The 16,156-nt window shown below is 34.5% G+C and overlaps 1 protein-coding gene across 6 annotated transcripts in view; it reads right to left on the minus strand.

Annotated features, from left to right (window-relative positions):
- The window catches only part of GULP1 (GULP PTB domain containing engulfment adaptor 1), a 268,550-nt gene that overhangs the window by 177,670 nt on the left and 74,724 nt on the right, over positions 1-16,156 (minus strand). For 4 of the 6 annotated variants that reach the window (XM_047872970.1, XM_047872971.1, XM_047872975.1 and 1 more), the window contains exon 2: positions 2,569-2,697. The exons of the other annotated variants lie outside the window; for them this stretch is intronic. The gene's annotated coding sequence lies outside the window, so the exon portion shown is untranslated. The remainder of the gene's footprint in view (positions 1-2,568; positions 2,698-16,156) is intronic. 6 annotated transcript variants of the gene reach the window in all.

Below are 16,156 nucleotides of genomic sequence, written 5' to 3' on the forward strand. Positions count from 1 at the left end.
AATCTTTATTTCATATTTCATGTTTTGCTTGGTGTACCTGGTTTTTATTCTTATTGTCCTTGTACTTTCATTTTAAGGAAACTCAAATTACTTTTAATAATTAAAACATGAATACTCAATTATATAAGGAATTACAATGAAAGCTATAAGCAAAACACAGTGAGACAGGAGGACAGAAAAATCCTTGGCATTCAAAATCAAAACCAAACTTAGAATTTTACCAACACAAAAATCTCACTTTTGCCATAGTTTCCTTATTTCTGTTAATGCCATAACATGCTCCACTTGCCTAACATAAAAGACCCTCCCTTGAATCTCCCAGCATTCATACCACTGCCTTTTATTTTATATACTACTCTTGCCCTAGATAAAATTTCCATTGCTTCTTGTTTGAATCCTGGAACGTTTAGAAACATTGATTCTTCGTGGGTAACCTTGCTCAGACTTGATATCTTTGGGAAAACCTTACCAGTTGATAACCTAGTACCTGCATCTCAACATAGTTAGCTACCAGCTAGTCTGTTTAAAAATGTAATTCAGGGGATCCTAAGTGATACAGTTGGTTGAATGTCTGACTCAATTTCGGCTCAGATCATGATCCCAGGGTCTTGAGATGAAGCCCCATGTCAGGCTCTGTGCTGAGTGTAGAGCCTCCTTAAGAGTCTCTCCCTCTCTCTCTCTCTCTCTCTCTGCTCATCTTCCCCCACTCTTGCTCTCACTCTCTCTTAAAATAAAAATTAATTAATTAATTAATTAATTAATTAATTAAAATGTGATTCAACTGTTACACTATCGTGGTGTATTATATTCATTTGCTGGTCATGTGTGTCTCATCCCCTACAGGATTAGCTCCTCAGGAATGAAGATTATGTCTTCACCTTTTTTTCTACAGTTCTTCAAGTTCCTCAAGTGCCTGGCAAATAGCAAGTGTTTAACAAATGCTGATGAAAATGAAAGGAAAAGTCTACGAATCATTCTCCCTTCCTTTGGGTTTGCTCTCCCTTCATTAGTCAGACATACATATCCTTTCTAGATTAAGCTTCTTAAAGGACTACATGGACCATCTCATTCCCATGCAATTGTTCCCTCATCATATAATGATGACATATAAATTCCTAAGTATAGAAATCAAAACACAGAACATATTTCCCATCACTCTGCTATATCTACCTTATCTTTCCTATTTCCTGAATATCCCCCATTCTTTCTCAGCTGCGTATCTTGGCTCCAACTTGGCCCTCCATTTAAATGTTCTCCCACCAAAGTTCTACCTCCTCTAAAAAGCACAATTCAACTGGTCTCTCATTTGTGAAGTGTTCTTGGCACTTAGCACATCCTACTTGTACCTAAGGAACCGAAATATGCTTCTTATCTTGCCACATTTTATTAAAAATAAAAGAGGCAAGAAATATTCTATACCTTCCTGTCCTGAATGGCTACCATCACCACTGCCATCAATAATAATAAAATATTCACAGTGCTTAGTACAATAAATTTTCAATAAATAACTAATTGAATAAAATATATTTGTTATAATTTCTAAAGATTGTATTTTTAGACAGTGTAGAAAAATTATACATATATAACATTCAATTTTCTTTTGGGATTAGTTATCTAAAGGATATATTGGCTGAGTATATGTGAGTAGAGGATACTACTGCTTAAAAGAAAAACTTAGAATATTGACTTAATTTTGAATTTTTTCTTCAACACAAGCTAAGTTTAGTTAGGGAATTTCTTAGAATGAAAATATTTTAAGTCATGGATCAACAAACATTTTCAAAAATTGCTATTGAAAACTGTAACTCATTACTACCTTCTGGAGGTAAGTTCAGAAATAATAAAAAGCCTTTAAAATATTATAGCCTTTGGGCACCTGGGTGGCTCAGTCGGCTAAGCATCCCACACTTGATTTCGGTTCAGGTCATGATCTCACAGTTCATGAGCTCAAGCCCTGCATTGGGCCCTGCACTGACAAGCACAGAGCCTGCTTGAGATCCTCTGTCTCCCTCTCTCTCTGCCCCTCCCCTACTCTCTCTCTCTCAAAATAAATAAACTTTAAAAAATATATTTAAAAATATATATATTAGAGTCACTGAGCTAGTGATGCTAATTTTCGTAACTCTACTAATGCAAAATGAGTGATAAACATATCAATCTATCTATAAAGATACCATCTGATAATAAACACAATCTAAAAAATACTTTAAAATCATTTGTTTTTATTAACAGATACAAAAAATGTGGAACATTCATATTTTCATAACAAAATAGGTTTGTTATAAAAATAATAAAGAAATTCAACAAAGAATATATATATTATCCCCACTTTGTTTAAAGGGAAAAACCGACACAAAGAATTAAATGATCTAGAACAAAATGATAACAGAAGTTACTTTTATAAAAACAGGCTCATTTGTGTTTTTACTTTTATTTTGCTTATGTATTTTACCACTTTCTGTAATAAAACTATCTTTTTCAATTTAGGCACAAAATAAAAACACTTTTTATAGTTTCGAATCTTTTTTTGACATGGTGTTAAGTATATAAACAATCACTTATTCTTACCTGAGTACGCTCGGATATAGTTGAAAGAATATGCAGCTGTTTGACTTTGAATAGTTTCAATCATATAGTTGCCATCTGAGTTCTTCAGTCACTTTCTCTCCTATGTATATCATATGGAATCACATATGACTAAAAATAAAATTAAAATTGGACTTAGTAGATTTAATCAATAATTATATTTATATGTGTTTTAATTTAGATGTTATAATACATATTCTAAAATTCTAAGTATGTTTCTTGTGGAAGTTCAAGAAATTTACCTAAAAACAAAAACAAAAACAAAAAAATGGGGGTTGCCTGGGTGGCTCAGTCAGTTAGGCAACCAATTCTTGATTTTGGCTAAGGTCTTGATCTCATGATTTGTGAGTTCAAGCCCCACATCGGGCTCCCAGCTGACTGTGTGGAGCCTGCTTGGGATTCTCTCTTCCCCTCTCTCTCTGCCCTTCCCCCGTTCATGTGTGTGTGCGCGTGAGCACTCTCTCTCTCTCTCTCTCTCTCTCTCTCTCTCTCTCAATCTCTCTTTCAAAATAAATAAATAAACTTAAAAAAAATAACAATGGTAAAGTGGACATTTTTTTTTTTAAAGGTAGAGTAACAGATTGCTGGATAAGATCAAATGCCCAAATTGCTAGATAATAGGTTAAGTGTTTTAACTCATGAATATGTTACTATCAAAGCACAGTGATGGTAGGTTGACAATATAGCCTTCCTCCCTCAGGCTGCACAGCTAGCTCCAGCTATGGCCTTCGCTTATCAGCTAATTAGATTAACCAAGAGCACACTCTGTCCCTGATTAAGAAGTTGAAACAGAATTTTAGAAACCACTGATCTATTTTAACTTTCATTCCACTTCAACTGCCATGGAGAAGATTTTAGGTAACTTATCCTATTCATTCTCATACTCAACTAGAACAGACAGCAGCTGATTTAAATTTTTACATTTTTATTCCAACAAATGAAAGGAAAAGTCTCTCCAGATGCAACAGAAATTATGTCTTCCCTTAATTTGGTCAACAAATATACCTCCGATATAAATTCAAATACTAGCAAAAATATTCACAATATAGGATCTCTTCTTGCTAAAACAACTGTTTTTTGTTTTGTTTTAGCAAAAATACAAAAACGTATCTCACTCTTTTGTACTGCTTCCCCCGTAACTTTGATACAGACCATGTAAAGCCAAATCTGTTTTTTTGACTTTTTCAAATTATAGGCTAAAGACACATCTCAAACACTTTATTTCTGCCTCTCTGTATCTAAGCCATGTGAATATTCTCAACACTATCTTTTTTCCTCTTAACTACAATTTTATTTAGAATTCTATTTGTTGACTCCATTCCTTTTCATTTTCTAATATAACTTTAGAAACAAAGAAAGGATCTTAATTTAGGTAGCCCTGGAGGCAAACTCTGAGGTAATAATTCAAGTAAATAAGTTTGTTTGGGAGATGCTAAAGGAATGGGATTATAGACAGATCGTCAACAACACCTACCACAAAAGACAACAATTGTGCAATTTGAATTAAAATATGAGCATGGTATATTTTAAGGCCATATACACATAGTCCATAGTATTAGTGGAAAAAAAGTATCTATCCAATGATGCTATTATTTATTAAACCATATGGTATTCTCAAAGCATTTACTGAATCTTAGGGTATATGCAGGATACAATTCATTTACTCTTTCCTCAAAATGTAAAGGATCCATTATCGACCTCCAGCTTTAGAATTCACACATGACACGACTAAAAGTTAACCATGAAACTATGTCATGATTTCCAAAGCGACTGACTAGATCATTTTTCTTTTTTGTCTTGGGAAGGAAGAAAAGGGGACACAAAATTAGTTCTTTTGGAGTATAATCATAATTTATTTATTTTGAGCAAATATTGGCCTTATGAAAATAAGTAAGAAAGAAATCACCCAAGATAACATAAGTAACCAGATGGCTCAAAAAAATCCCATTCCAAAATATTATACAAAGTAAACATTTTCCTTAAAACGGTTAATTCAATTTAACAGCCCCACAGCTTGTATTTCTTTCTAAGATTGACTGAAATCTAGTCTTACTGCGGAAATGTTTTCAGCCTAGAATATTTTATGCAATGTGACAGAATGAAAAAGAGCACTAAAATATCCACATCAAAAAACAAGAATGAACTTGTGTCTACTTTTATCTGTCTTCTTGCAAGAAAATGACATATATTCTGAAGTGGATCTATTGTTCTATGTCTGATGTGATTAAACTTGTGCAGATAAAGAGCATTTAAAAATATCCTTGCAAAAAAATGAGATGTACTTACGAGTTGTTCTTTTGAACATATTTTTATTTTAAAATACAAAATCTTGTTTCTAATTTGAATGATTCTTAAAATTTTAGTATGAACATAATACACTCAATTTTATATTGTTTTGCTACCATTTATTGCATAGTGTCATGAAATATGAGGATGTATATGAAATTAAGTGAAGCAAACCATTTCTTCACCAGAACCTTCATTTTTCCCAACAGTATTAATTTAAGAAACTAACATTGTTAACATTGCAATATGACTAGATGCTTCAATTTTTAATACAACATGGTATCTTTAAATATTCCCTACACAATAAAACAAGTCAGTCTAACACATATTTCTACTTGTCATTAAATGAAATAGAAACCAGCATTATCATGCTCTTAAAACTGTTTCAAAATCATTTGGCTACTTATTTTTCTTTTTACAGCTAGCCCCAAGAATTTAGCAATATCTCAAAATAATTTGCAAAATGTTGCAAAAAAAAAAAAAAAAGAGTTTTCCTGGATATTCATCTTTATCTTCTTTGGGCATCTAAATTCAAAATATACAAAATGAGCCTTTGGCCTCTGACTTCCTTTTTTCTTTGTCCTGTGATTTTTAATTAAGTAAATACTACAACTTTTATTTTAATTGTTCAAGCCAGAAATCTGGCATTTTTAATCACTCTTATTTTCTTTACCCATCATCAGGAAGCTAAATCAGAATAATTTCAATTCTACTTAATATGAAAGACTCCATTTTGTTTCTTCCCCCAGTGCATATCCGCACCAACCCACCAGCAGTCAACCATGATCAATCTAACAAGTAATCTGGCAACATCACCCTCTGGAGAAAGTCCAAAGGACTTAGCATGCCTTAGCATCTTAGTCCGAATGTCTTAGAATCTTTTCTTAATGATGTCTTCACAACTGTTTTCACTCTAATGCCCCAGGCAAAGGGTACAAACATGGTGACTTGGGATTACTGTCATAGTGGCTTGAGGCAATCATTTCTTGTTTATACCAGTCTTTTCACTGAGGCAGTGGCATATATATATATAATCATAACCATACCCCTGTGCTCCAAAGAATGTAAAGCTAAAAAATTAGTTCATTAAACAAATATTCATTGAGCACCTACTAAATACCCAGTTCTCTCAATCACTAGGGAGAAGAAAATAAGTCCACATCCTCCTTTGCATTTGTCAATTGATAAGAACTACATTAATGGCAAGGTCAAGTGCTAAAGAAACATAGAGAATGTTTGGGAAAGTCCTCCTAAAAAAAGATGGAATCTGTGAACCTTCAGTTTAGAAGCTGTCCAGTGAAGAAGATGGAAAAGCCACAGTTGGCAGGGGGAACATCATAAGCAAAGGCACAGGAATAAGAAAGAACATGCCACCTTCAAGGATAGGCAAGTGGTTAGGTATATATGACTTGAAAATGGAATGCTCATAGACTTGTTTTATAAGAAATTTTAGCAGTAAAGTAAGGCCATATCAGGAAGACTTTTGAATGGCATGTTGTAAAATTTGGATTTTACCCTAAAGATGATAGTAGAACTATGATAAAACAGGGAAGTGGTGCAAGAAGATATGTATTTTAGGAAGATCATATGACAAAATCTGGCTCTCAGGAGACCATGAAAGAGAAAAAGGTGAGACAAATAAATTCCTTCTTAGAAATCTATGTATACTGACGCGTCTGGGTGGCTCAGTCAGTTAAATGTCGGACTTCAGCTCAGGTCATGATCTCGGGGTTTGTGAATTTGAGCCCCACATCAGGCTCTCTACTGTCAGCAACGAGCCCACTTTGGATCCTCAGTCCCCCTCTCTCTCTTCCCGTCCCCCCCCTTCCCCTGCTCGAGCTCTCTCTCCTTCTCTTAAAAATAAACACTTTTTTAAAAATTTAAGAAAAAAAAAAGAAATCTATATATATTTGTTAAGTGGTAATGCAAAACAGAAACAGACTCCAGGCAATCATATTTGTAAGATGAAAACTGGAATGGTGCTTGAGGTTTAATTTATGTAGAAACAGCAAGACCAAGATAACTCTGATCCTGGACTTTCCTATTCTCAGAGATGTCAGTCTGGACCACGAATTCACATCACCTGTTATTGTTGCATGTGCATTTTAAGTTCCCCTATCCTCAGCTCTCATTATGGAACGAAAAAAGTGACAGAAGATGACACATGACAAACTATTTCAGAATTAATAACAATTTCAAATTTGCCAATTTAAAAACAAATTCAACCTAGTTCTTTCCTCTGCATTTGACATAAAACATTTAGAGGTGCTTTGAAGCTGTCATCAGCAGGACATTTTCCTAATTAGAAGAAGTAGGAGAACAATTATCAAGTCATTCACCCTTTCTGGTGAAATGAGTGGAACACCCACATCAAGTTTCTATGAAACTTTTGGTTATTATATTTTTCAGTCTAAATAAGTTAAGGTAGAGCCTTTGCTCCTTTTTAACATTAACTCTTCACAAACTCTGACCTCTCAAATATTAAGAACCTTTTATGGAAAAAACACAGCCCAAGAAGCAAGATGGATCCAAAACAGTGACAACGGGTCACAGGTTAAAAATTCATGACTTGGGGTGCCTGGGTGACTCAGCTGGGTTAAGTGTCCAACTCTTGATTTTGGCTCAGGTCATGATCTCACCAGGGTTTTGGGATGGAGCCCCATGTTGAACTTTGTACTGAGCTTGGAGCCTGCTTAAGATTCTCTCTCTCTCTCTCTCTCTCTCTCTCTCTCTCTCTCTCTCTCTCTCTCCCCCTCCCTCCCTCTGCCTCCTCCCCAGCTGGTACTCTCACCCTCTCTCTAAAATTAAAAAAAATAATAAATAAAAAATCATGACTTGAGTTAATGAATGATGTATGACAGATGGAGTGAAATTCAAATCAGGAGAGAAAGTTTTTTTTTTTTTTAATGTAATGGGAATTCCAAGAATAAAATAAACTTGACTTGGGAAAGGGATAGAAATCTGAGCAATGTTTGAATGAATGAGGAAAAAAGAAGAGCAAGGAAGCCGGATCAAAAACAAGAGAGAAAGTTACTCTCTCTCAATCAGTAATCAAAAGTTCTGGGATTTACTCGGTTTGGGCCAATTAGTGACATGTACATCTGTAACCAATTACGGGGGTGTAGAATCACTGATTAGCTTAGGCCAACCAGAGTGCATTCCTGAAGATACACATATGGTCAATTCTCCTAAATCACATGACTACTCCACATGATGAAGGTGAGTTACACCAAGGAAATCTGGTCTAATACAAACACAGTGGTGGGGAAATTAATGAATAAACACGAACTATACTTCACAGGAACTTAGATAGAAATAAATGAGATATTGCATACACAGCAGTAATCATATGTCTGGCACATAAAAATAGGACTTAGTAATTCACAATAATTATTATTACTTTTGCTGAACTGTTTAGAAATTCTGTTCTTTGATATTACAAATAAAACTGCGATACATACCTTTGTACATAAATATGTGTATTCATCTCAAATTATTGCTTCATTATGACTTCCTAAAAGTGAAATTATTAGTTCAAAAAGTATTTGACTTTTCAGGCATTTTCATACATATCACCAAGTTGTTTTCTAGAAAGATGTACCAACACAGACTTCCACCAATAGCAGATGATATTGCTAATTTCAACCATCTTTGCCAGCGATGATTTTTTCTTTCTCTTTTGACAATTTGATTATCAAAAATTTCTTTTTCTAAAATGTATAGTTCTTTAACTATAAGTGAAGTACAACTTTTATGTGTTTAACTTATTAAATATTTATTCTATAATTTGTATCTTCTTTTTTGTGTGTTTTTATTTTTATATTTTGATGAGGTTTTTTGAGATTTTTATAACAATATATGTCTTAGGACCTCACAACTTTTTATTCCCTTAAAGGGAAAGGTTGGTTTTCAGCTTCACTTAATGTCAGCTACATATTTTACCTAGTAAATGGCTAGCTCCTTACATTAAGACCTTAGCTATGAACTGATACAAAAGCATCAAAGCAGGTAATCATTATCAAAGGAATCAAAGAATTTTATTTAATTAATTGTTATATTTGTCTAATACATTTTACAGATTTAATTCATTTCAAATTTTTAATTATCTTATTTAGTTCTAATACTAGGGTTATTTCTAAAACACTGCAAATATGAATTTCAGCACCAAGTTCTCTAAGAATGGAATTTTTTCCAAATATTCTCCATATTTTATTTATTTACTTTTAATTTTTAAAGTTTTCTTATTTTGACAGAGAGAAAGAGAGATCACAAGTGGGGTAGAGGCAGAGAGAAGGAGAGACAGGATCCCAAACAGGCTCGATGCCATCAGCACAGAGCCTGATGTGGGGCTCGAACTCACAAACCGCAAGATCATGACCAGAGCTGAGAACAAGTCAGACACTTAGCTGTGCCACCCAGGCTCCCCTATTCTCCATATTTTAAGCTCCTTCCTTCTGTCCTTCTTTCTTCCCTCCTTTCTTCCATCTTACTTTCTCTGCACTCTTCTTCCTTCCTTCTTTTAACTCAGAAAACAAAATTATGAGTCACTATTCTTTCCTGTGGTATTTTAATATATTAAAACATATCCAAGTAACTGAAGAAAATATTTATAAAACACCTATGCTAAAAGCAATTCTTAATTTTTGAAAAACCTTTTATTACTAAAAAAAAAAAAGCTGTAAAACTATGTAAGTATATTTCAGTGTTGGTGGAAATAGAGCACCTATTCAATAAAAGCTCTTATTAAGCATTTTTCTAAGTAGCCACACAATAGAGGCTGTTCAAATGAAGGAAACCAAGAAACTGTGGTTGATTTCCTTAATGAAAAATTGGGGCAGAAAACATTCATTAACTTGGATTACATAAAAAGTCATTAGTTTAATTTTTCCAGTCCCGTGGAGTTTAATTTTTTCATGTTAATATCTATGAAGTATGTCTTGTATTTAAAGGCAAATTTCGGTGAGCTGTAATTCAGTGTTCCAATTTCCCACAGTTTAGGTGGGGGGGGGTGGGGAGGAGAGTTTCATTCATCCTGTCTCTACTCTAAATTAATTGCAGTATCACCATAATTGGATGTAATTAACTTAAATTATACAAACACTATTCAATAAAATCTGGAAAACCTTCTGTTTCAATATAATTCAGCATTTAAAAAGTATATACATGTATTTACTGTTAACTAAACAATTACTATTTTACAGATGAGGAAATTGTCTTTGATATCCTATCATCACAAGTCTTTCATATGTTGATTGTGTTTCAAGGCCTTTCTTCAGCAATCAAACATTTCAGTATCAAGATTTTGCAGTGATCTACAATGAATTTTGCTCTACGATGAAATATTAGTGTGCCATTTTAAACTGCTGTTCATTTGCTCATAACAGTATTTTCACAAAGCAGTATACATTTCATTCTTCATTTAATTTAGTATATACATACATTGTGGTTTCCTGCCACCACCTCCCCTTGAAAAACAAAACAAGACAAAACAAAACAAAACAAAACAAAATAAAACACATTCTCCTAATGGCACCCTGGGTTTTCTCTGCAGACCTACACTTCTCTTTTTTCCTGGTAGTTATGTTTGACTGAGGGTGACTCTAGAGCTAGTTCTAAGCCTGGCCACTGAGAGTTCCATGCCCCTAGTCATAATTATGAGTCTAATTATTCAGGAATGGAAATGTGCACTATGTTAAAACAAGGAAAATTAAGTCAGCACCTGTTTTTAAAACCATTTAGAAAGAAGTAATCCCTTTCCACTTGAGTTACTTAATTTGAGGATTGAAAGCCTGATTGCTATTTTGTCCTCAGCTTTTATACCTTAAAATGAATGCAACTCAGTGGAAAACAACTATGAGAGAGAAATAAATATCTGAGTGCCTAGATTCAGCCTTGCCTGAAGCATCACTCTACAACTTTAAATTATAACAGGTATATATTTTGTTTTCACTGAATTATTATTGGTTTTCTCTCAAGTTCAACCAAATGATCACTCTCCAATATATGCTATTTACTAATGTATAATATACATTTTATTGAATTTTTATGTGACTTTCTCTAAATTAAGCTCACGGTATGAAATAATAATAGGTCAGATAACTGAAATCTACACTGGAAAAAAATAAAATTTTCTACAAAATTGTTATTCAGCTACTCTTTTGGTATTTTGAAGACATCTACTATTGTTAGAGGCTGAAAAAACATGTAGATTGAGATGATTTTTAAGAATTAGGAGGGCAGAAATCATATACTTTAAAATGTTTGTGTTTTCTTAAAAAATGAAATCCTATAGCCTTTCATTAAATTTTGACTGGAGCATCATATTAATCACATCTTAACTTCTACTGAAGACAGCATAAATGTGATCGGTTTATACAACTGGTAAACAAACAGATTCAGGATACATATGAACAACTTTATAAGTCTGATATGCAATAGGTGATGTAGAGCATTTATTAATTTAAAACATTACACAGGATAAATAATATTTCTTCATTCCTGATGAATCAATGTTACATTTTACATGAAAGCAAATAAAGACCTTATTAGCAGCTGACCAGAATTATTCTTGTCTGATTCTACTCTAATAAGGCACTTTCTTATTTCTTTGGAGCTTCTCACAAAGACAACAACTAAGTAAATCTCTTGTGCCTTACTAACTGGTCATAGAAGTTTCTAGGGCAATTATTTATGGACACCTGGACCTGTAACATAAGCTTTTCACTATCTGATGAGTATCTGATATCTACTATGTAATATCTGAATGGCCTATTAAAAATAAAGATGAGCTATCAGTGTTTACAAAGTTGGAAAAATAAACCCAACTGTATTTTATAAGAGATTTAATAAGGTTATATCAGATTCCTGGGTTTAAATTTCACAATTTATGTTTCCGGGTGCCTGGGTGGCTCAGTTGGTTAAGCATCCAACTTCGGCTCAGGTCATGATTTTGTGGTCCACAGGTTTGAGTGCCACATCGGGCTCTGTGCTGACAGCTCAGAGCCTGGAGTCTGCTTTTGATTCTGTGTCTCCCTCTCTCCACCCCTTCCCCACCTAGTGCTGGCTTGCTCTCTCTCAAAAATAAAAAAAACATTTAAAAAAAATTTTGCAATTTATGTTTGAAGATTCAATGCACATATCATAAGGCACCAAGAAATTCTCCCCAAATATATGTCAGCTATAAAGTTTAGTTTACTAAAGCTCATTTTTCTTCACTGTTCCTTTGTAAAAAAAAAAAAAAAGAAAAAACAAAAAAAACAACCACTTTCCTTTTTTCTTAAATAGGTTCAAACGTAATATGCCATATGAATAATCATTATTCCTCAAAGGTACCGGATCTTCCCTAGAATTTTCTTCTCCATTCTCCTCTCCCCTACTCTTTTAGACTTCAGTCCCATCTAAAGAGATTTCAATAATCATTGAAGAAAGAGGTCATAGACTATAAATATATATTTGAATCATCCTTTCCCCAACCTTACAGGATACAGTTTATGCTATAAAATGAATATATAAAGTACTTAAAATGAACAAGCATTATATTTACCCAACCTATGAACGTCTACCTCTTCACCCTCCTGTCTTACACATTTTCCTCATCAGTAGGGAGTTATTTCTATCTTGAGAAAACATCAAAGAGATCTCTAATTTTTCATGTATTCTTCAATTACTCTGTGATAAATGAAGAATTTCCGATCTGTGAGCAAAGAAGATTGCAATCACTTCCTTTGAGGCTAATCTCCCAAAGTTCCAGAACCCAATGATATGGTTTAGCATACAGACAACAAGCCTTTTCTTTCTTCACAGATTTATCAGAATAATAAAAAGTGTAGAAATGCCATCATAATTAGGTCAAGTCTAATTTCTTTTGACAAATATTTTATATGTAAGTCAGGTCAAAGTAACCTACAGAGTACTTGAAACATGATGCTAATAATACATAGGCTTCCTCTCTCCTGGGGGTATTTTCAAAGGAGTTACCTAGAAAAGCACTTTCAAAAGTTTAAAGTACTATACAAATACGAGATCATGTTACTAGCCAAAAAAGATGCATTCCAGGAGAAGTTATAACTTGTGCTAAAAAAAAAAAAAAAAAAAAAAAAAGGTAAATGTTACAACCAAATTCCCCTTTTCCAACAAGTGATGTCAGAGTCCACACTTGCAAATAAAGTTTCTGCAAAGTTGTTTCATAAGAACTCAACACTGAGCCCAGGTGCCTGGGTGGCTCAGTGGGTTAAGCATCTGACTTTGGATCTCACAGTTCATGAGTCGGAACCACTTGTAGGGCTCTGTGCTGGGCTCTGTACTGACAGCTCAGAGCTTGAAGCCTGCTTCAGATTCTGTGTCTCCCTCTCTCTCTGCCCCTCCCCACTCACTCTCTGTCTCTCAAAAATGAATAAATGTTAAAAAAAATTTTTTTTTAAAGAATTCAACACGGAGCCATAGAAGAAAGAAGATCATGTAATACGAAGTAGATCTAATTTCCAAGCTCTGAGTAGTTAAAAGAAGTAAATGATCAAAAAAGCAGGTTTCAAAATGCTCTGAATCTATTAAGTGGAAAGCACTAATGTTAGCCACAGCAGGTCTCTCCTCTGGAAAACTCACGACTAGGTAACACTAGGCAAACTAGAGTTTACCTCTTTGCTATGCATGAAAACAGTTAAAATAGAAACATTAGAATCAGTACAGTACATTTTCAGACAATGGAGACTTTATTCCATAGAGTTACTGAAGATCATATTACCAAGAGCACATTCTCTCTGTTGTGATATAACCATTTTCAGCCAAAAAAAAAAGAAAAAAAGGAAAAAAAAGTGAAATGAAAAGAACAAAAGCACCTTCCAACCTCGATGAGGCAAAGGGAAACAATGACCTAGCTACCTGTGTGATAGACTTACCTCTTTCTCTAAAATATAACTGAAAACTACTTTGCTAGTTTATAATAAACAGATTGTGGTATTGTGAATATGCTCCTTCCTCTTCTCTGTCCAGCTTTACTCATCCAATGAACATTACCGAATGCCCGCTCAGTGCTGCACACTGGGGACGCAGAAGAAGTAACAAAGCTTCTAATCTAGCAGAGGAATCAGGCAGGTGTACGAACTATACCTTGCTGTTATCAATGCTAAAATAGATGTCATCCTATTATTAAGCACTTGCATCTTAGCTTACTGTCTAAATAATAATAATAATAATAATAATAATAATGTCTAAGTAATCTAGTCAAACTAGTTCAGTGCTGATGACGATAAATCTGTAACTTTCTCTGAACTTTGCAAAATGTGTCCACTATTATAATGGCATCTTATTTTCAAAACAACCCCATCCCATACTAGGACCCTTCTTTTACCAAAAAGAAAATCAATATTGAGAGAGGAATTAGAAGCATCAGAGACAAGACCACAACAAAGGAATTCTGACTCTTTATATTTCCTTTTCACCCCTAGAGGATAACCCTCTAGTTTGCATGCCAACATCATCCCGTGTACTATTTTCACCTTTTTTTTTCCAAACTGTGTCTATTGATAACACTGTTTAAGAAAAACTCTCACCCATTATGGCTGAAGCAAGCTCATGTGAGAAAACTATTCTAAGCAATGGATTTCTCACTGCCAAATGAAATAATGAAGTTTATTTTTTTCTATTAGTACCTGCCAAGAAAACCTACTCCAGAAGAAAACAGACACAGTGTGAAGTCTGAAAAATATATCAGATGCTTGTACACCAATGAAAATTGCTGCCTAATCAAGGAAACTGTCCTATTCAACCTACTTACATCTTGCCAGCTGAATTATAAGCACAGCAATCACAGGCCTACTGTATATCTGAATTAGACAAAAATTCATCACTTTCTTTGTGCCTGGTACAGAGTAAATGCTCAATAGGTACTCGGGAAGGAGTTGGTGGAAAAAAGGCAAAGGAGGGCTGGAAGAGAGAAAAATCTTAATAGGTCATCAAGCTCTACCTTGGCTAAAATCAAACAAACGAGCAAAAACAACGATAATAAAACAGACATACATACACTCACAGTTAAATAGAAGCAGCACCTACTTTTAAAAGCACATAAATTTAAAGACAACATGTCTCACATTTTAGAATCTCTAATTCTGCTTTTTTACCAGTGTTACCTGTGTAGTCTTTTGAGTACCTACTCAGGAGGATTTTGCAGAGAATTAACATACTCGAGACAACAAGATACTCTGGGATGCAATCTTTATCACTTTTTAAAACTGAAAGAGCCTTACAAACTTATAGATGTCACCTTTATCAAAGTAAGTTTAACTCCTTGTTTATGTAGTTTCAAATCCCACCTATAGTTTAAAATAACCCAAAAAGTAGTAAACAAAAATTAAATTGAGAGGAAAATTTGTGGGGGAAAAAATGAGGGAAGTGACAAATAAAATATACAATGAGATCCAAAGGAAACCAAGTGAGGAACAATTATTTCTCATTCATCCATTGTTTATCAAGGCAAAAATACACAGAAGTCAACTATGAGCAGCGGGGGGTGTCCTCCAATTGCTACACTCCTTGTGCCAAAGTAATTTCTCACTACACTCAAACTAACCATCTATTGCTCTCCAAATGCCTGCCATGCCTATAAATCCCATCTATAACAGTCCTGCCCTCAGCCTCCTGCTGGAGGGAAAATCTACCTCAAGGCACTCAGCATAACCCTTTCCCTTTGAGGAGACTAGACTCAGCACCTGAGCTAAGACTAGATCATCTAAGGCTAAAGTGGGGACCTCGTGCCAAAGCTCCACCTAAACAAAGCAACAGTGGATTACCCTGACCAAGAACATGCTCCACATTCTGAATGTTGACGTGGAAGACAATCAGACTATTTGTAACTGGAGCAGAAAACAAGACACCTAGGGAGAAGATGCTTTATAGAAGATGCTTTATAGATGATAACTGCAGTAGAAGTCATGAAGAATAATGATGATGGGTGACCAGAAACTGAGTCAGAAGAAGGTAAAGAAATAGTACGTAGAAAGAGAGAATGTTGGTAGCAGCAGATAAGCAAAGACAGTAGGGAGCTACATCTTGCCAATGGCAGAGAATCAACTCTGTCAAATAGGGGGCAAGAAGGAATGGATCAGAGCTGCCCTGTTTATTTCCTATTTCTGAATAGCAGTCCATTTTCCCTGCGTTCCCTGGGTCCCTGGGTTCAGACATGTACACAGGATTCCTGTCTTCTTCATTACTCAACCTTACTGAGGTAACCCGAGTGAGTCTTTTTCCTTGCCTCCAAAGAATCTAACATCATCTCTTCTGTCTGGTCTCA

This window comes from Prionailurus viverrinus, chromosome C1, assembly GCF_022837055.1.
Source record: "Prionailurus viverrinus isolate Anna chromosome C1, UM_Priviv_1.0, whole genome shotgun sequence".
Classification (NCBI taxonomy): Eukaryota; Metazoa; Chordata; class Mammalia; order Carnivora; family Felidae; genus Prionailurus; species Prionailurus viverrinus.